The 21,269-nt window shown below is 39.1% G+C and overlaps 1 long non-coding RNA gene across 1 annotated transcript in view; it reads left to right on the top strand.

Annotated features, from left to right (window-relative positions):
- Positions 1-2,202: 2,202 nt before the first annotated feature.
- The window catches only part of LOC132400868 (uncharacterized), a 37,162-nt gene continuing 18,095 nt past the window's right edge, over positions 2,203-21,269 (top strand). Inside the window, exons 1-2 of the long non-coding RNA XR_009514417.1 lie at positions 2,203-2,696; positions 9,757-9,845. This is a non-coding gene — a long non-coding RNA (uncharacterized LOC132400868). The remainder of the gene's footprint in view (positions 2,697-9,756; positions 9,846-21,269) is intronic.

The following is a 21,269-nucleotide window of genomic DNA, read 5'->3' as shown; positions in this document are numbered from 1 at the left end:
TCATAGAAATTGCAAGTGAGCAGTAGGCCGCTATACCATTTCTGTAACAGGATTAGACATTCATTTATTGCTGCCCTGTAATCAGTCCAGGTGGATAGGATATGGACAGTGAGAACTCTACGTACGTACAGTTCTGTGGAAAAGTCTTAGGTCCATATATATAGCTGTTTTTTTAATATCTTTTCCTGTGTGGGTTAATTTTGATTTGATTTGAAGCACATGGTGGAGAGACATATATCTATGTTCTCTCTTTATTTGCCCTTGAAACAGCCATATCTGTGTGTCTTAATTTTTGTTAATATTTAAAGGTCAAAGGTTCAAAGTTCCGATTTAATGTCAAAGAAATGTATACGATATACATCCTGAAATTCTTTTTCTTTGCAACCATCCATGAAAACAGAGGAGTGCCCCAAAGAATGTTAGAACCCAAAGATCCCCCCAGCTCCCCTCCTTCCCACACATAAATGGCAACAAGCAACAATCTGCCCTCCCCTACCAGCAAAGAACAGAGCATTGGCACCCGCCACTGAGCACTCAAGTGTGAGCAAAGAAATAACAAAGACACAGACTTGCAGTTACCCCAGAGACTTCGCGTTTCACCTGGTATACGACATACCACAAACTCTCTCTCTCTCCCTAATAAGGGAGAAGGAGGTGTCATTGTTTTCCCAGCGAGCAGGGAGGTGTAACAAGCAATTCATTGGTTTATGATGATAAAAGTTCATTATGTCACTTTTATTGAGCTCCGTGTCTGAAGATTTCAAAGATCTCAGGTCTCCGGGCAGACAACTGTAGTTACTTTGAATCCCCTGACAACACACAGGTCTCCTACCGTGACACTGACCCTTGATCTCCCCATCTACAGAGCCCTGAGATCCTAGGCTTCCAAATCCGAGCCAGACTCTTGGCTGAGCCCTTGGCATGCCGGACAATGGTCAGTTATGAAACCCGAGAGTGGGTCCCATTTCCGCAAAGAACCACAGTCAGCATTGAACTCCAGGTCAGGGTCTTCAAAAGAACTCTGAAAGGGAAAAATAATGATATTAAAGATGGAAATAGAGCTGTTGGTAAACTTTTAAACTTAAATATTGGTAATCATATTGGTACTTCTCTATCAGACCAACATGTAATTGCATATGTTGCATTATTGGCCAGAAGGGCTATTTTGTTGGAATGGAAAGCTGTTTCTGCTCCTACTTTGATACAATGGTTCTCTCAGGTGATGCTATGTCTTCGTTTGGAGAAAATCAGAAGTTGAACTTTTGATCCTCAATTTGATTTTGAGAAAAGGTAGGATTCATTTGCCCGCTACTATAATCTGATTTGAGTTAATTAATATGGTTTCCTTCCGATTTTTGTTCAAATGGATTTGAGTTAGCGGATTGATGTTTTTCTTCTACGGAAGCTTGTATGATGCATAGCTCCAGATTTGTGCTCCCAATGGGGTTTTTTTTTTCTTTTCTTTAAAAAAAATATTCTTAATTCTTTATTTTTTCTTATTGTTATTGATATATTGCTTAGCTTTGTTAATCAGTTATTTGCTAATTTAGTTCTTCATTGTACATAATGACATATTGACTTGATTACCTTAATGTTTTTTTTTGCTGATCTTCAATAATAGTTAACAAAATAAATTAAAAAAATAAAAAAATACATTTAGAAGATTCGGTTCTATGCAAAAGTTGTAGCCATCCTTGCTATATATTGTATATGTGCCTTAAACCTTTGCACAGCAGGTACTTCAGTGACGGCCATGTTCTTGATCTCCTGCCCCTTGATTGCTAACCCATTCTGAGTGGGCTGCTATTGCCATAATATTGACTGCTGGCGATAAAATCATAAAGACATTCATCGAGTTAAAAGCTCAGCAGCCATTGGCTGGGAAAGTCTTCCTGCACACGCTTTAGATTAAAAGCAGTTACCAAGACTAACTCCAGTTTTGCTACATAAAAGAACATTTCAAATAAGAGGAAAATGATCATTAGATGATAATAATAAAGCTTTAAACCCATTTATCAAGGTGCATGTTTTCCTCATAAATTTATGAACTGCTTCTATTTGGGAGGTTGTGAACTGATCTTTTATCATAAAAGCATGATCGAAATGTGTTTTGGAAGAATACAACCATGCACTGAATATTTTCCTAAGCCAACTGCATAGGTTTGAGTTCAAGGCAATGATTGCATAAAGTGAGTAGATCTGGCTATATCTGGCTGGTCAGCTACAAGATTTAAATATTAAATATAACAAATTGAAAGATAATCATACAATATGTTGATACTGAAGCTAAATTACTTTGGACAATGTCACTATGTTGTAGGCAGTATCATACAATGCATCAGTGATTAATTACCAGCATTGAAAGATATTAATTCCAGACTTCTATAATCATTGCATTGTTGTTAATAGAATCTGTGGATTGTGCCAGTGATTGCTTCGACATTAGGTATGCAGACAGAAATGTTTGGCATTAATGATAGATTTTGTGAAAATTACTTTAGTATTCTTTTTGTTGGCTTACATTAGCTGTAATTAAGCACTAGAATTAAAACTTACATTCCATTATCACAGTTTATATTTTATTAAAGGAAGCGCATCTTGGAGAAACGAATAAGCCAGTTACAACTTGGACACTTGGCATGAACCTTGAGGTCAGCAAAATACTACAGAAGCTGCATTTCCCCTACCAAATGCAGGTATTCTTCTCTGGTTTTACTTTGCTCTGCTCTTTCTGCAAGCCCAAATATGATAATTAAGCAAAAATCTTTTTCAGAAATGCAATAATATGTAACAGGCATTCACCAGTATAAAAAGCTCTCTGAATGAGCAAATGAATGTGGAATTTCCAATGTCTTAAAGTGATCTGCCAGCAGCATAATTAAGAATTAAAGAGTGTTTCCAGTATTATCTGTTTCTGTTTCAAACAGACGGATGCTGATTCCATAATGACAGGTTACATTATTGTGATTTATTCTTTACACAGATGAATGAATGCTAGTATGGGTCAGAGTATCATACCAATGAGAAGTTGGCCAGTGCAATCAGTACAAGTGGGTTTCACTGTCAGTTTAGCAAAATGAAATGCAATTTACTTTCACTCCCAACCCTACACTTCAAAAGAGCAGCCCAGCAATATTCAAAGTGTAGATTAACAAGCTTAAAAGTTAATGATCTTCACATTCTCATAAATTATAATAAAAGTATTTTGTAGTCTTCTCCAATGTCCACTGCCATATCAGAATGAGCTTATGAAATGTGCATTCTAGAGTCACTGAACATTTTATAAATGAACCTCTGAAATCTTGGCTCTTCTCACCTCTTTGGGAATTTGACATTACTTCCTGTTTTCACCTGCTCTCTGGTGCTTTGTGATTCACCCTGTGAATTTACCCATCTTATTATTCTTGCTTAGCTCATGGATATGATCAAATGCTATATGCATTCTAACCCGTTCATTGAGAGTATGTTAGATTTGCGCTGGAAGTGTTGTGTGCAGCTCTGGTCACCACGTTGTATGAAGAATATGATTAAATTAGAGGGTGCAGAAAAAAAAAATCACAAGGATCTTACTTGGATTAAAGGGCTTGAGTTAGCAAGAAACATCAGATGGGCTAGGATCATTCTCCCCGGATCAAAGAAGGCTGAGAGTTGATATGATAGAGGTACAGTATATAAAATTATGAGAGGCATAGGTAAATTGGATAGCCAGTGTCTGCTTCCCACAGTACGGCTGACTAAAAGTAGAAGATATAGGTTTAAGGTGGGGTGGGGGGGGGGGGGTGATCATTTAAAGGGATGAATTTAAAAAGGGGTGGTGAGGGATAGCTGATAGCAGGAATGAGCTACCAGAGGAGTTGGTGGAGTCTGGAACAACAGCAACATTTAAAAGGCATTCCCTGGATAGGTACTCGAATGAGAGGACAATTGGAATGAATGCAGGCAAAATGGATTAGTATGGATGGGCATGATGGTGAGCATAGGCACGATTAGCTCTAAGGCCCCTCTCTATGCTGTATGACTCCATTACCTGAATTTGACTTCAAAGGAGCTAAATAGTTGCAGAACTTAAACTGAAGATTTGCCCTCAACCTTTCAGGACCTTGCTAGCAACAAGTCTCCCAGACTTATCTTACCATGAAACTAGTCAAAATACTTCTTTTATAATTTCACTGTTCTCTGTATTCTTATCAGAACACTATAAAATTTTTGATTAACGCTTGTGTTATGCAGTTTGATTTGTTGATAATTACTCTGCAAAATCTGAACCTATTGAGGATTGATTTTCTTTCTCACTGTCTGCAGCTTTTTCAACACTCTTCATGAAGCGTGAATGGTATTCCATCCTATGTGTAATGCTGGTGTATTGCATTTCATCTGACAATCTTGGGTCAAATTGGCAAAATGTTTGCCATATGCAGTAGTTTCTGTGTTCAATCTTTAATTACATTGTTTCCCCTAATATTGCATGTATTATTAATTTAATTAAACTATGTTATGTTTCAGAATTATCAATATAAATTATGAATTAGGTCCCCCTGCATTGATCAACAGTCAATCAACAACAGCAATGATCTCTCTTCATGATGTTGTCCCTCAGAGTTTGGGAGGTTGCTTGTGTTATTGGTAACTTAGCAAGGGCCTATAAAAAGAAGGGAGTTGTAAGCAGAGGGTTCATTGTGGGAGTGGGCCGGTGCTAGACTGGTCAGGCTTTGGCTTAACAGATTTTATTGAGAATAGGTGGAGGCTAAGAATACTGAGTATTTGGAATCATTTCATTGATTGTAGAATATTTTTAGAGCCAAAGGTATAACAAGTGTAGGCAGGATGGTAGTTTAGGCAGTGACATGCTGCTCCTGTAAGATGTGCGATTGCAGGGTACCTAATGGTCTATCAGACGACTACATCTGCAGGAATCGCACCCAATTTCAGCTCCTGACTGGAAATGGAACTGGAGCTGGATGTGCTCAGGATTATCTGGGAGGCTGAAAACCTCATGAATGAAACACTTACCCAGAGTTCAGGCTACAGATAGTAGATGGGTGACCAGCAGGAGAAGTAAGGGTAAGTGCAGGAATCCCTTGTGGCCATTCCCCTTTGGATACTACTGGGGGGGTTGGCTGTGTGGAGAGATGACCAATCAGAGCACAGCAGCAGCCAAACCAGTGGCACTATAGCTAACTCTGAGACTCAGCATGGGAGGGTAAAGTCTGGTAGGGCAATAGTGATAGGAGACTTGATAGTTAGGGGAATGGACAGGAGATTCTGTGGTCCCAAAAAAGATGCCAGAATGGTGTGTTGCTTCCTAGGTGCTAGGATCAAGGATGTCTCAGAGCAGCTGCAGAATATTCTTATAGTGACAGAGAGCAGCAAGAGATTGTGGTGAACCTTGGTGTCAATGACATTGTTAGGGAGACATTCAGTATAGGGAGTCAGGGAAGAAGCTGAAGACCAGGACCTCCTAGGTAGTAATCTCTGAGTTACTCCCAGTGCCACATGCTAGTCAGGGCAGGAATAGGATGGTAGCGCAGATGAATGAGTGGCTGAGAATCTGATGCAGGGGGCAGGGTTTCAGATTTATGGATCATTGGGTCTCTTCTGGGGAAGATATGACCTGTACAAAAGGGATGGTTTACACAAGAACCCAAGGGGGATCAATATCCTTGTGGGCTGGTTTGCTAGAGCTCTTGGGGATGGTTTAAACAAATTGGCAGGGGCATGGGAAACAAAGTAATAGGGGATGGGTTGAAGTGTAACATGGGGGAAAAAATCAAAAAGGATGATGAATACAGGACTGAAGATATATTTTTGTATGCACACAGAACCATAGAACCATCGAACATAGAACATAGAACCATAGGGGAGTCAGGTAGGTTGGGGGGGGGGTTGGTGGGGTGGCTCTGTTGGTAAAAAAATTACTTGAAATCCTTAGAAAGAAGTGACATAATCCTTGTGGGTAGAGTTAAGAAACTGCAAGGGTAAAAAGACCACGATGGGTGTTATATACAGGCCTCCAAATCATAACCAAGATGAGGGATATAAATTACAATGTGAGAGAGAAAAGGCATGTAAAAAGGTCAATGTTATGCTTGTCAAAGTGGATTTCCTGATGAAGGATCTCAGCCCGAAATGTCGACAGTGCTTCTCCTTATAGATGCTGCCTGGCCTGCTGTGTTCCACCAGCATTTTGTGTGTGTTGTTTGAATTTCCAGCATCTGCAGATTTCCTCGTGTTTAAGGTTGAACCCACTGGGGAGAAAGCAATTTTTGATTGGGTGTTATGTAATGAGCCAGATTTACTTCGGGAGCTGAAGATAAAGGAACCCTAAGGGGTGTGATATGATAGAATTCACGCTGCATTTTGAGAGGGAGAAGATAATGTCAGATGTATCAATATTACAGTGGGTAAAGGGAATTACAGGGGCATGATAGAGGAGCTGGCCAAAGTTGATTAGAACAGGACACAATCAGGGATGATGACAGGACAGCAATGGAAGGTGCAAGGATAGATACATCCCAAGATGAAGAAGTGTTCTAAAGGATGAGGCAACTGTTGGTGACAAAGGAAGTCAAAAAAAGCATAAAAGGAAAAGAGAAGGTATATAATGTGATAAAAATTAGTGGGAAGATAGAGGATTGGGAAGCGTTTAAAAACCAACGGAAGTCAACTAAGAAAAACCACAAGGAGTGAAAAGATGAAATATGCAGTTAAGTGAGCCGATAATATAGAGATACAAAATGTTTTCAGATATATAAAGAGGAAAAGAGGCGAGGGTGGATATCAGATACTGGAAAATGACACTGGAAAGTTAGTAATGGGGGATAAAGAAACGACAGGTGATTTTAATAAGTATTTTGCATCAGTGTTCACTGTGGAAGACACGAGTAGTGTACCAGAATTTCAAGATGGTCAGGGACAGAAGTAAGTGTAGTTGATGTTACTAAGATGTTTGGGAAACTGAAAGATCTAAAGGTCAGTAAGTCACCTGGACCAGATGGACAACACCCCAAGGTTCTGAAAGAGGTAGCTGAAAAGGCATTAATAATGATCTCTCAAGAATCACTAGATTCTGGCATGGTTCCAGAGGACTGGATCATTGCAAATATCACTCCATCTTTAAAGGAGAGATGTTGAAGAAAGGAAATTAGAGGCCAGTTATCTTAACTTCAGTGGTTGGAAAGATATTGGAGTCCATTACTAAGGATGGGTTTTGGGTACTTAGATGCACATGACCAAAGGCAGCATGGTTTCATTTAGGGGAAATCTTGCCTGACATATCTGTTAAAATTCTTTGAGAAAATAATAGAATGGACAAAGGAAAGTCAGTGGATTTTCAGAAGCCCTTTGAGAAGGTGCCACACATGAGGCTGCTTAACAGGATAAGAGCCCATGATATTACAGGAAATATACTAGCATGGATAGAGGTTTGGCTGACTGGCAGGAGACTAAGTTTGGGAATAAAGGGGGCCTTTTCTGGTTGGTTACCGGTGATTAATTTTGTTCCACAGGGATTGGTACTGGGACTGCTTGTTTTCATATCGTATGTCAATGATTTGGGAGGTGAATTGATGGCTTTGTGGCCAAGTTTGCAGATGTTACAAAGTTAAGTGGAGGGGCAGGTAGTGATGAGGAAGCAGGGAGTTTGCTGAAGATGGACTTAGCTTGGAAGAATGGGCAAAGAAGTAGCAGAAGGAATATACTGTAGGGAAGTGTATGGTCATGTACTTTGGTAGAAGAAATAAAAGTGTAGACTATTTTTTAAATGAAGAAGAAATTCAAAGATCTGAGATGCAAAGAGATTTGGGATTCCTTGTGCGGGATTCCCTAAAGGTTAACTTGTAGATTGAGTTGGTGGTAAGAAAGGCAACTGCAGTATTAGCATTCATTTCAAAATCTACAATATTAGAGCAAGAATGGAATGCTGAGGTTTTATAAAGTGTTGTTCAGTCCACACTAGGAGCATTGTGAGCCGCTTGGGGCCCCTTTTCTATAAAAAAAGATGTGCTGGCATTGGAGGGTCCAGAGGATTTTTATGAAAAATTATTCTGGAAATGAAGGGGTTAACATATGAGGAGTGTATGATTGCTCTGGGCCTGTACTTGATGCTTAGAAGAATGAGGGGGCCCTCATTGAAATTGATTGATTATTGAAAGGTCTAGATAGAATGGATGTGGGGAAGATGGTTCCCATAGTGGGTGAGTCTATTGCCAAAGAGCACAGCCTAAGAATAGAGAGATGTCCTTATAAAACAGAGATGAGGAGGAATTTCTTTAGTCAGAGAGTGGCGAGTCTGTGGTATTCATTGTCCCAGATGGTTGTGGAGGCCAAGTCATTACGTATATTTGAAGTGAAGGTTGATAGGTTCTTGAATCGTCAGCCGTCAAAGGTTATGAGCAGGAGGCAGGAGAATGGAATTGAGAGCGATGATAAATCAGCATTGATGGAATGGCAGCGCTGTCATGATCAGCTGAATGGCCTAATTCTGCTCCTATGTCATATGCTCTTAAGAAAATCTTTGTGCATATTAATCTACAGCTGTTTTTGTTTTGCAATTGCTCTTCTCGCATTTTGTTTTTTTTTGCTCGTGATTTCATGATCTATTACCTCTTGTGCTCCAGTGTCTTAGTAAATCCTAGCTGCACTTTCTTCATGTGTTGTCTTTCCTATTGTGGTAACCAGAAATGCATATAATACTCAGGCTATGCCTAACCAGTGCTTTATAAAGTTGTACCAAGGCATTCCTATTTTTATGTGCCATGACGCAGCTAATGAAGGCAAACATCTCGTATGCTTTCATTGCCACCCTATCTACCTGTGCTGCCAACTTCAGGGATCTTTGAGTTTGTACGTTTTCCCTCCACCATTAGTTTTGTTTATTCTACTCTTACAAGGCCCTCACTTTGCAAAGAGTACGTCACTACGCAACTATCAATATTAAGCTTCATCTACTTTGGGGAAATAATTAGAATGCGCTTGAATGAATAAATAGATTGTGTTGTAACATTTATGATGTTACAAACTTAAGCTGCCTGTTCTATAAAACAAAAGCCTGCACTTATATTATGCCCTTCTACTTACCAATGTCTTTAATCATTTAATAGGCAATAATGTATTCTTGGAATGTAAGTAAATGAGACGTTGTAGTCCATGTGCACACTAGCTAAGGGAATTGATCCAATAGTCTGATGTAGGTGTTGGTTAACGTATAAAAGTTTGGCTTGGACAAATCATTAGAACAATTTCCCTATTTATTGAACATCACTGCAGAATACTTAAATAAGCTTGGGAGGTCAAATGAGACTTTGGCTTGATGTCTCATCTGTAGGTCAGTGTCTCAGACTGTGCAGCTCTGTCATAGTGGAGTAACCCCTTCATCCTATATCATTTTCTTTTCGATCTTTTTTTTAATCACTTGTAATTACCAACTCGGCAATCTCGAACAAAGCTAACATAAGGAAGCATGAAACTAAATAAACACCTGCAATAGTATTCAGTTTTCTGATCATATTACTCTAAGGTTAAGCTTCTTTACACATTAGATCTGTCTCACATATTTTACATAGTGGGTTAATGCAAAATGAGGATCACATTGTAAGAGTATTTTTCAAACAGACAGGAAATGGAGATTCTTAGGATAAGTTACAGCCTTATGCCTTTGGGTTAGGTTATTATTGGCCCCTCCACTGTGTAAACATGAAATAGATTAAATCTGAATAAAATCTAATTAAATTTTGACATAGGTGTCTATTTGATTGACAGAGCTGATGCTGACAGGTTCTGGGATCCAATGAGCATGCCAGAAGTCTGAGTGATGGGCTGCTGTGGAACTTCCAAGTTCACACATGACTGTGAGTATTAAAAACAGTTGTGTGTAATGAAAAAGGTTTCACAATGCAGAACTTTGTTGAAAATCTTAGAATTTTTTATTAGCTGATGCAACAAAACTGGGTCAGTACAGGAAACAGGTGTGAGGCTGAAAAAAGAAGTATAGAAAGAATTACTTCAGCTGATTTTCTAGTCCTTGATGAAGCTAATGTTGTAAAGTGTCTATTGAAAAGCACTTACTAAGAATAGGCTGTCATTGCCCTGATTTTATTTTTACTAAATGTATTTATGAAACATTTTCAAAGGTCATGGGGTTATTGTAAAACAATGTTTGGCAAACTTCTATAAATTTTTACAAGCATACAGTGTACAACTGAAACAGATGCAGTCATCCTGATGAAATGATCTACATCTATAACCAAACAATGGAAAGACTAACCAAGAACTTTTCCTATTCAACAAGAAATCTGGATTTTCCATTCTTGGACTTGATCAGAAAATTATAGCTTCGAGTTCTACTCTGAGATTGGTGTTCATGACATAAGCTGACTTTCAGCCGAGGCTCTTAGGGAGCTGCTGAGTACAAAATGTGGATTGAATGCTCCTGTTATTTAAGCCCTATAGGTGCCATTGGGATGCCGATGTGGTATCTGCAGTAGGTGAGCAAAGGTGTAGCGTGAGTTTCTCACTACTTTGGTGGAGAAAGTATCTGCACACTTATGTTGAGCATTTAGCAGAAGTCACAAAGTCATGTTATGAATTAATATGCAATACAAAGTTGTTACCTGCAATGTCATTTTGAGGTCAATGCTAAGCTGATTCTCTCTTAAATTTACATGGATGAACATCCATTTGGCAGCAGGAAGAACCTTTCACCAGTGCTAGCTATTTAAGGGAATTACGCTTATAGATTAGTTGAGAGCTGACTTTTTCCTGGCTTGCATTATGACTCTAAAAGTGATCAATTTTTTTCACCTATTTTTTTCCAGTTGCAGATGATTACAAAGTGTGGTGTGGAAGAAACTAAAAGATATTTTTCTGACTTCAAACCTTCTGGACAAATCTGTAATGTAATAACATAGAAAACAGAAGCAGGAGTGAGCCAGATGTTCCCTCAATCCTGTTCTGCCATTCAGTAAAATCCTGGCTGATTTGATCATGCCTTCAGTTCTAGTTTCCTGCTTGTTTCCCACAATCCTTGATTCCACAATTGCTGAAAATTCCATCTGCCCCTATGACATCAACAGATTCTTCTGTATTGCTGTTTTTTTAAGGCAAGTAACTAGGTGCGAACTTTAGATCAAATATCCCCTATTGAAAGTGAGCAAGTTTACAACATTCAACTAACAAATCATGGGTGACACAACAATATATCAAAAGTCATACCACATAGTTCTTAAAGCTGTATGTACAGCAAATGTATACTGTACTACTTCGCAAAACCATAACTGCAAAAGCTATCTACATATAATAAACTATTTTATCAATGAACTATTTCTATACAGTTGATTTATGTAATATGATTTATATTTCTATAAGTGAGGTAGAGCCACTACACCATGGGTGGTGAAATTGCAGGCCATCTTTGGTTAACCAAAAATGGAAATATAAAATTATACTGCCAATTATTTGCAAACTCAATTGTAAATCTATCCATTTTCTGATCTCTTCAACTGCAACAGTATGATATAAACTAAATTAACATTAACTAGTACATCCACTAATTATTGCAGTAATTGCAACCGTACTTTATATCTGAAGTAATTTCACAAACACAAAGATAACAATTTCTAACATGGAATGTTCTTTGATGCTCATACAACAAAGTTTGCAGGTCTTTTGAAAGACACTCCTTCAGCAAACAGTGAAAATCTCTCAGGTTTAGAGAAACACCCTAATGTTATTTTAATATCCTCTGGAGATATGTATACGCTTCATTGGCTTTCACAGTTTACACACAACTTTGGCTGCTGGGCATCACCCTTTATTATATTCATTACTTTTTTAGGATATTGGCATCACTGGAAAGGCCAGTACTTGAAAAGTAAGTGACAATGATGAGGCTTGCTAGTGACTTGTAAGTGAGATTTCAGAGAACAATTTTTAAGAATTTCCCTGGAGTCACATACAGACTAGACCAGAAAATGATGGGCTAGGTGGGTTTTCACAACAAAACTAGTAATTGCTGTTAGCATGACCACTTGTCGTTTCAAATTTCAGATCCCACCCTATTAACTGAGTTAAATTGGCATACAGTAGTTCCCCTGGTGGGGTACGCACCCAAGTTTTTTAAATTGTTTGCCCTTTTCCCAGGGTTGGGGAAATCAAGAACTAGAAGGTATAGGTTTAAGGAAAAGATTCAAAAAGAGCCCAAGGGGCCTTTTATTTACCCCAAGAGTGACACTTACGTGAAATGAGCTGCCAGAAGAAGTGGTTGAGGCAGAAACATTAACAACATTTGAAAGACACTTGGACAAGTAAGTGGATAAGAGAGGTTTCGAGGGACATAAATGGGCAAATTGGTTGGCATGGACCAGCTGGGTCAAAGTCTGCTTCCGTGTTGCATGATTTCATAATTCAGGTAACGTGTACTGCACTACCACTGTAACTGCATCCTAAAATTACCTTTTCATACATTATTGTGCAGTTTCAATTTCTGGCTTTGCTTCTCTCAAGGAAATCTTGTAGTTATTTGTTATGTTCAATTTCTGGCCTAAGCCTTCACCATTCTTTGTGTGGGCTCACCGCAGAGTCTATCTGTACCAATGCTAATGCCACTTACTTCCATGGAGAGAGCCTCTCCAGACAAACGTTTGCTCATCTTCTCCAATACTGGGCTACCGAAGTTTTATTCTCAATGACTTTAACTATCAGAAAGTACAGCTGGTCAGCCCAGTGCAGCTATGCCTGTGACATCATGGAATTTCTTGAACTTAACAAACCTGTACACTTAATGAGTAAGACCATTGTACCTCACAAGGCTGTGTGATCTTGGGACTTTATCACTGACTGTTGTTGCAGTTTCCTGAAATAACATTCCTTGAGCTCAAGGATTTCAATGCACTTGACACCCATATATGCAGTCATACAGTTGTGGCCCATCTACAATAAGGAAAAAATTTACATGATTCTGGAAAAATTAGGGGTTGCACTTATATAGAAATGGTCTACGTCACTACAGTCTACCATCACTCCAGGACAAAGAAATAAGCAGGATAATTCATTGAGGAAATTACCCACCTTGCAAATTGTGCTTTCGAAAAGCATCCTTCTGGAAAGTGCTAAGGGGCCATTAAAACAAAATCTCCATGCCATCTTGAAATTTTCTTCCCCAGGCAGTTAATCTGATCCACCATTCTAGTTAGCTCTCCTCTATCTATTACCCCACCCCCGTCATTGCACTGCTCTGTAAACATTTTAAACAATTTTTTGTAATGCTGTTTACATTGTAAATACGTGCTGGTATTTATGCAATTTATTCTACATCTGTACTTGAACCTCTAACTTTATTTTTATACAGTTCTTAATTCTTTATAATTGTTGAATGTTGTTGCTTTTTGTTGCATGTCACATGCTGACCAACACACCATAGCAAATTTTTAATACATGTATGGTGAATAAAGCTGATCCTAGATGGTACAGACTTGACAGCAGTAACCATTCTGTTATTCTGTCCCTACTTTCAACCCAACAGTTTGCTGTACCAGTTTACTCAGGCTCCTCGAAAAAAATTTAAAAATAATTTCAGTATGCAGCACATGCCCTACAGCCAACCAGCTTGCAGCAGTATCAGGTACATGCTGAACATGGTATTTTCAATGAAAACTACTGATGTGCTATTGATCATTCCCTTTAACCAGCTTCCCCTCTTTGCTCTCTGGTGAGAGTGACTGGATGGAATCACATTGGGGTTGCTTCTCCCTTTCATCTGAAGACCATACGAACAGAATTAGGCTATTTGGCTTATCGAGCCTGCTCTGCCATTCAATCATGGCTGATTCTTTTTTTCCCTCCTCAGTCCCACTCCCTGGCCTTCCCATAATCTTTGAAGCAATATCCAATCAAGAACCTATCAAGCTCTGCCTTAAGTACACCCAATGACCTGGCCTCCACAGCTGCCTATGGTAATAAATTCCACAAATTCACCACTCCCTGGCTAAAGAAATTTCTCTGCATTTCTGTTTTAAATCGACACCTCTCTATCCTGAGGTTGTGCCCCCTTGTCCTAGATTCCCCCACCACAGAAACATCCTTTTGACATCTACTCTGCCTAGGCCTTTCAACATTTGCAAGGTTTCAATAAGACTGTCCCCCCCATCCTTCTAAATTCCAGCAAGTACAGACCCAGAGCTATCAAACGTTTCTTGTATGATAACCCTTTCATTCCTGAAATCATCCTTGTGAACCTTCTACGAACCCTCTCCAACACCAGCACATCTTCTCTTAGATGAGAAGCCAAAAACTGTTCGCAATACTCGAGGTAAGGTCTCACCATTGCTTTATAAAGCCTCAGCATCACAGCCGGGCTCTTGTATTCTAGACCTCTTGAAATTAATGCTAACATTGCATTTTCCTTCCTCATCACTGACTTTACCTGCAAGTTAATCTTTAGGTTGTTCTGCACAAGGACTCCAAAGTCCATTTGCATCTCAGATTTTTGGATTTTCTCCCTATTTTGAAAATAGTCTGCAGATTTATTTCTACTACCAAAGTGCATGACCATGCATTTTCCAACATTGTATTTCACTTGCCATTCTCTTGCTCATTCTCCTAATCTGTCTTTGTCCTTCTGCAGACTACCTGTTTCCTCAACACTAACTACCGCTCCACCAATCTTCGTATCATCTGCAAACTTGGCTCCAAAGCTATCATCTAAATGATTGATATATAGCATGAAAAAAAGCGGTCCCAACACCGTCCCCTGTGGAACACTACTACGCACTGGTAACCAACCAGAAAAGGATCTTTTTATTTCCACACACTGCCTCCTGCCAATCAGCCAATGCTCTAACCATGCCAGTAACTTCCCTGTAATACCATGGGCTTTTAACTTGGTAAGCAGCCACACGTGTGGCACCTTGTCAAAGGCCTTCTGAAAGTCCACATATACAACATCCACTGCATCCCCTTTATCTATCCTACGTGTAATCTCCTCAACGACTTCCAGCAGGTTCATCAGGCAAGATTTTCCCTTGAAGAAACCATGCTGGCTTTGTCCTAGCTTGTCCTGTGTCTCCAACTACTTCATCACCTCATCCTTAACAATTGACTCCACCCAGAAAACACAGCCTTTTCACCTTGTGCATTTATATGACTCTCTGTTTTTCACAGAGGTGCTTGTAGCATCTACATTGCTCAGCCATGAAAAACACCACAAGCCATCAACATCACTATGGGCTTGCTCTTTGCCTGACCATTAGAGTTGTGGTCTTGGTGATTGCCATAATTTTTAATGGGTTCTGCTGCTTGCAAATTCCAGTATATTTCTGTTGGCAATGTTCGTTCATGGAAGGAAGAACTTCAGTGACTGGTAGTAAAACTGACAAGTGTTTTATTCATTCTTGGTCTTACATATGTAAGTTGCAGCATTTGCTTGAAACTGGAGAATTGTTTAAAATGAGCTGTGGAGGTCACTCGCGTTTCTGAGCATTTTAATACCAACTTGCAATTTTATAATGTTCTTCATGTGCAGGAAATATCAAAATGCTTTCAGTAAATATAAGGGATATCTTGTGGCCAACCATCTACTATGATTTATATTTTTACAAGTAAGGCAGAGCCACTACATCATGGGTGATGAAATTGCAAGCTAGCTTTGGTTAGCCTCATGAATGAAAATATAAATTATACTAAACTGCTGGCTGATAGGTCCAGTGCATAACAGGGTAGAGTACATGATGAGTTACCAGAGAAAGAAACAAAAATGTTACATTTAAATAGCACCGTGTGTTGTTGTTTGAAACAATTAATGTTCAATAAATTAGTCCTGAAATCACTTCTGATAATGTGGCAAGTGTGGCAGTCATTTTGTACAAAGTGGGAATAACAACTAAGGTCAATGACTAATCAGTCTGTTTCCTCACCTTGTTTTTGAGGATGGCATTTGGAGTATTTGCAGTTTACTACTTGGAGGAGATTGTGAGATATTGGTTTAATGCTGAGGTGGTTTAATGCCAACATGCTGCTGGTGAAACACAGTGACACTTTGTGAGCAGCTTAAAAAACTTCTAAATACATTTCTTCTGAACTCTGCAATCTGCAGCCTGTAATTTACCTTCAAATAACACACTTTTGAACTGTCTTAACAAGCTAGCAATTTCACGATCTTCTGAAGGGCACTGTGCACTTAATTCACAGGAGTACATACATGGCACCTTTAAGCAGATGAAGGATCATTGCCATGACTGGGAGAGAGTGAGGAGGGGAATATTCCAAGCCAGACTGAAACATCAGAGTATGAAACATCCTGTACCTAGTATCTTATTAGCCAATGTAGTGTCGCTGGAGAACAGGATTGTGGCCCAAGGACAAGATTGCTGTATTGGAGGGAAATCAAAGATTGCTGTGTTCTGTGTTTCATGAACACATGGCTTACTTTCAACATGGCGGATTTGTCAGTAAGACCTAAGGGTTTCTTGATACACTGAGTGGGTTGGACTGCTGATTCAGAGAAGTCAAATGGTGGGGGCTGTGTTTCATTATAAACTCTTCATTGTGGTTGGACATAGAGGTATCATCACACTCTTATTCCCCCAACCCGGAACATCTCAAGATTAAGTGCTGACTGTTCTCCTCTATGATCCAGAATACAGTTTACTACTGCCAAAGGCTGACAGTAAGCAGGTACATGATGTACAAAATGCCATGATCATCCAGCAAGAAACAACCTAGCCTAATGCCTTTCAAATCATTGCTGACAACTTCAATCAGGCTTGTTTGAAGAAATCTCTGCTCAATTATTATCAACACATCACTCTCAGCACAAGGGATCCCAACACCCTTGACCATTGTTATACTACCATTAGGGATGCCTACTGTTCCATCCCTAGACTGCATTTCAGGAAATCGGATCATCTGGCTCTCCTCCTCCTATCTACATATAGCCAGAGGCTAAAGAGCAAGACTCCAGTGATTAGAACAACAAAGGGGTGATTGCGGGAGGCAGAGGAGTGGCTACAGGATTGCTTTGAGTTAGTGGACTGGGCTGTGTTCAGGGACTCATCAGAGGATCTGAATGAATATGTCACAGTTGTCACATACTTTTTAAAAACAGTTGTAGACAAGTGTGTCACCATAAAATCATTCAGAATATTCTCCAACCTGAAGCCCTGGATGAACCATGAGAACAGCAACTAAGGTCAATGACAAACCAGTCTGTTTCTAAATGGTAAGTCATGAAAGAATATTAATAAACAGAGAGATTTAAGGTTTCAAGTCCATATTTCCCTGCAAGTAGCAACACAGGTGGATAAAATAGTGAGGAAGGCATATGGCATGCTTTGTAGGTTGAAGCATTAAGATATCAGAGTTAGGAAGATATTACACAACAGTGATGCCACACTTGGAATATTGTCTGCTGTTCTCACCTCGCGAAAGGGAGGGTTCAATTACACTGGAGAGAATACAGAGGAAGTTCATCAGGATATTGCCTGAATGAGAGGACTTGAGCTATGAGAAGAGATTTGATGGGCTGGCCTTGTCTTCCTTGAAGTGAAGGAGATTGAAATTCAGAGATGACTTGATATGCAGTAATATAAAAAGTTGAGAGGGCGCGGACAGAGTAGATTGTCAAAACCTCTTTCCTTTGGTAGAGGAATCAAAACAAAGAGCCATTGTGAAAGGAATGAATTTTAAAGGGGATCTGAAGAGTAGGTATTTTAAATAGAGAAAGGTTGATATCTGGAATGTGCTCTCAGAGGAGATGGTGGAATCAAACACAATTACTATATTTAAATGGCATATAGATGATCACTTAAATAGACAAAGCATTGAATAATATGTTTCCAATGTGGGTCTATGTTCTTACTTAGGTTGCAGAAAGTTTGGCATGGATGTGATGTCCTGAGGGATCAATTTCTGTGTTGTACAGCTCTACGACTCTAAAATGTGCACCCAGAAGGATTGCAGTGGAAAAGCTCATGGCAAACCGATGCAAAGTACTGAAATAACAATGGGCCACATTCCCAGTGTCTCTGGAGTTGATAACAGTGGATTTCCAAGGACTCCACTCCACACTGGAATGCAAAAGTCAAAAGAAGTTAGAACATTACACTTGAAATAGTGTTTATTTTTTCAGTTACAGAGCAAGAACTGTAGTGAAAAGGTTTCTGGGTTACAATTGACTAATGACCAATACATTTTGCACATTTTAAACCCACTTTCCCCTGGCAATGTTGTGAGACAACACTGCATAATGGATGATGTCATTGCACATACATTCAATTTAGAAAGTTTTTCATATGCACAGGAGAGCACAGTAGAAATCCTATTTGTGCAAATTCAACATAGAAGCTGACATAGTCACAGTGTACTCCGGCAACTTCAGTTTTCACATCTGTAACACTGAAAAGACAATGTTTGTATACAAATTTCTAAACAAGATATTTTATAAGTGATGATAATTGGTGACAGAACTTAACCACAACAACATTAAGGGCTCTGCAATTGTCAGTATGATGCAAAGACAATTGATTGGCATTTCAAATCCGTTTGAAATAGTAAGCCGGTACAGTCGACTAGCAATTTATATAAGGCTTTATAGTGCCAAGTAATTGGAACTTCAGGGTTCAATTCCTGCTTTGTATGTAAGGAGTTTGTATGTTATCCCCATGACCAGATAGGTTTCCTTCTGGTGTTCCAGTGTCCTCCCAAAGTCCAAAGAGATCTCCGTTAGTAGGTTAAACGGTCACATGGGTGTAATTGGGTGGTGCAGGCTCCTTGAGTCCGAAAGGCCTGCTACTGTGCTGTAGCTCTAAATAAAATAAATAAAGATAAGGCTGGGTAGATTCAACTTTGTTAGAGGGATGGGGGCCAAATACAAAGAATTCAGCTCCAGTTTCTTCCTGCATTCCAAAAACAGTTGGTAGGTTTTGGGATGCTACACTGGTGGTGCTGGAAACATGGCCACACTTGCAGGCTGCCTCCAATACATCTTTAGATTGTGTTGGTCATTGACACAGATGGTGCATTTCACTATATGTTTCAATACACAGTACATGTGACAAGTAAAGCTCATCTTAGTATAATGCAACAAGAGTCTGGTGACTCAGGTCACTTTATTCAACAGCTATCAAGTACTTTGGGCATTTTAGTACCTTTGTTTTTCTTGGCCCATGTGTTTCACTTTAGGCATGCTTAGTAAAAATCTGCAGCTTAAGATCCTGGCTGATCATTAGTATTCTGCATAACTTTACTATAATGACCAAAGGAAATTCAGCCTATTGGTATTATTTTGAAGAATGATGAGGAAGCTCATTGAAACTTATCAAATATTGAAAGGCCATCGAAATGCACAATTCTCTGTAAACTCTAGAGACTGTAGTGCATGAAAATCCTAGGAGGTCAGCAATTTCTGAGATACTCAAACCACTCCTGGCATCAACAATCTCTCCATGGTCAAAGCCACTTAGATCAGATTTCTTCCCATTCTGATGTTTGATCAGAACAACAGCTGAACCTCTTGACCAGGTCTGCATGCTTTTGTGTGCTGAGTTGCTGCCACATGATTGTCTGATTAGATAGATATTTGCATTAACGAGCAGGTGTACAGCTGTACCTAATAAAGTGGCCACTGAGTGTAAATGCAAAAATATTTCAATGTGATAGATTGTGTTAAGAAAGCAATACAAAGTATCTGGAATCCTAGTTTTAATTATTGAGGAACTGAGTACAAAAATGAAGAAATCAAACAAAGACACATTAGGCTTTGGTTAGGATGTACAGTATTCAGTTCCTGGTATCTCTTGTTAGGTGGAATTTCTAGGCTTTAAGATGTACTAGAATGGCTTCAGGAATGAGAAATTGCAGTTATCTGGAGAGGTTGGGTAAGTTGGAGTAATTTCCCTTGGAAGACAACAGGTTATTGAATAGATTTGGTACACATTCAAAATTGAATGATATTGGTTAATAAGACCAGATTAACAGAATGGTCAGTATCAAGAGAAAGCAGTTTTAAAGGGATTGCTAAAAGTACTGAGCCAGCAGTTTTTCAGAGCCCGATCTGACAGTAACGCTCAAAAGGTAAACAAATAACTGGTTGATAAAAATACAGAACACCAGGAAAAGTGCAAGGAATGTCTGGCTCTATTAAAATGCCTGCACAGCCACAATGGGCCAAAGCATCTCTGTTTGCTGTAACATTGTAAGATTCTGTGGTATAAAAGAGCAGGCTATTGAGGGTTTCAGAAAATGCTTCTCTCATTGACATCACACTTGTGGGGTAATTAGTCAGGTGATATGGGGGGGTGCAGTTATTTTGCATTTCACTGCTTTCTTACATTTATTTCCAATTTCAGTCTTAAAGTGATAACAAAGGGAGAAAATCAATAATAAAGAAACCAAATGCAGGAAATAGTTTTGAACTGAGCAATAGCCTGAAGATGTTTTTTTTTAAAGATCTTTGGTCTTAATAGGGAGAAAGCAATCCCAATCAAACTCAAGAGGCTTGAATTACAGAAACTTAAAGCTGAATAAAGAGTTCAAGCAATTTATTAATGGATTTGCAACAGAAAAAACATGCCAACAGCAATAGATTTTAAATCAGTTTTTAAACAGGATCAGAGAACTGAAGGACCACACACATACTTTTTCTTCACACAGATGGTCCTGGCAAAAATCACATTTCTCACTTTACCTATTTTTTTTTTATTTTTCTCAGCAAACTCAAAACATTTTCCATCCTCACTCTAAAAGAACCTGCTACAAAACTCATAAAAAAGTGATGTGAAATTTCAATGGGGAAAAGCATTTGGATGGTTCAGGATCAGAACAGTTAGACAAATAAGATGCTGTTGCTGAACGATGCCGCAAGGCCACTGTTCCAAATATTTACTTGGTACTAGATTACTAAAATGAAGGCTTCTTCAAAATTGCTTGAGTAACTTTGATAACCTTAAAGCCACTTAAGCAGAAGAGCAGATGTGAAGTCCCATAAACAAATTTTGTAGGAGTTGGAGCCACGAAATTTATGCTGCATGTATGCCAGTGACTGGTCCACAAGGAGTGAAGCTGTACTGAGCATTTATGCTAGAGGTAATCCTTCATTGTCGTGTGATTTTGTGAAAGCAGCAGTATTTGGGGATTTAAGCAGAGATCAAAATTCCCCTCAAAGATTGATTGTGTTGCAGAACATCAGGTCTGGCAAATATACTAATAATCAAGTCAGCTGAGTCCACATTTATATGGTATCATGTAGTTACTTTGAGATGCTTTCTTAGGGTTCCAGTGCA

This window comes from Hypanus sabinus, chromosome 10 (assembly GCF_030144855.1).
Source record: "Hypanus sabinus isolate sHypSab1 chromosome 10, sHypSab1.hap1, whole genome shotgun sequence".
NCBI lineage: Eukaryota > Metazoa > Chordata > Chondrichthyes > Myliobatiformes > Dasyatidae > Hypanus > Hypanus sabinus.
The sequence above is the reverse complement of the archived record's forward strand: the minus strand, read 5'-3'. Positions and strand labels throughout refer to the sequence as shown.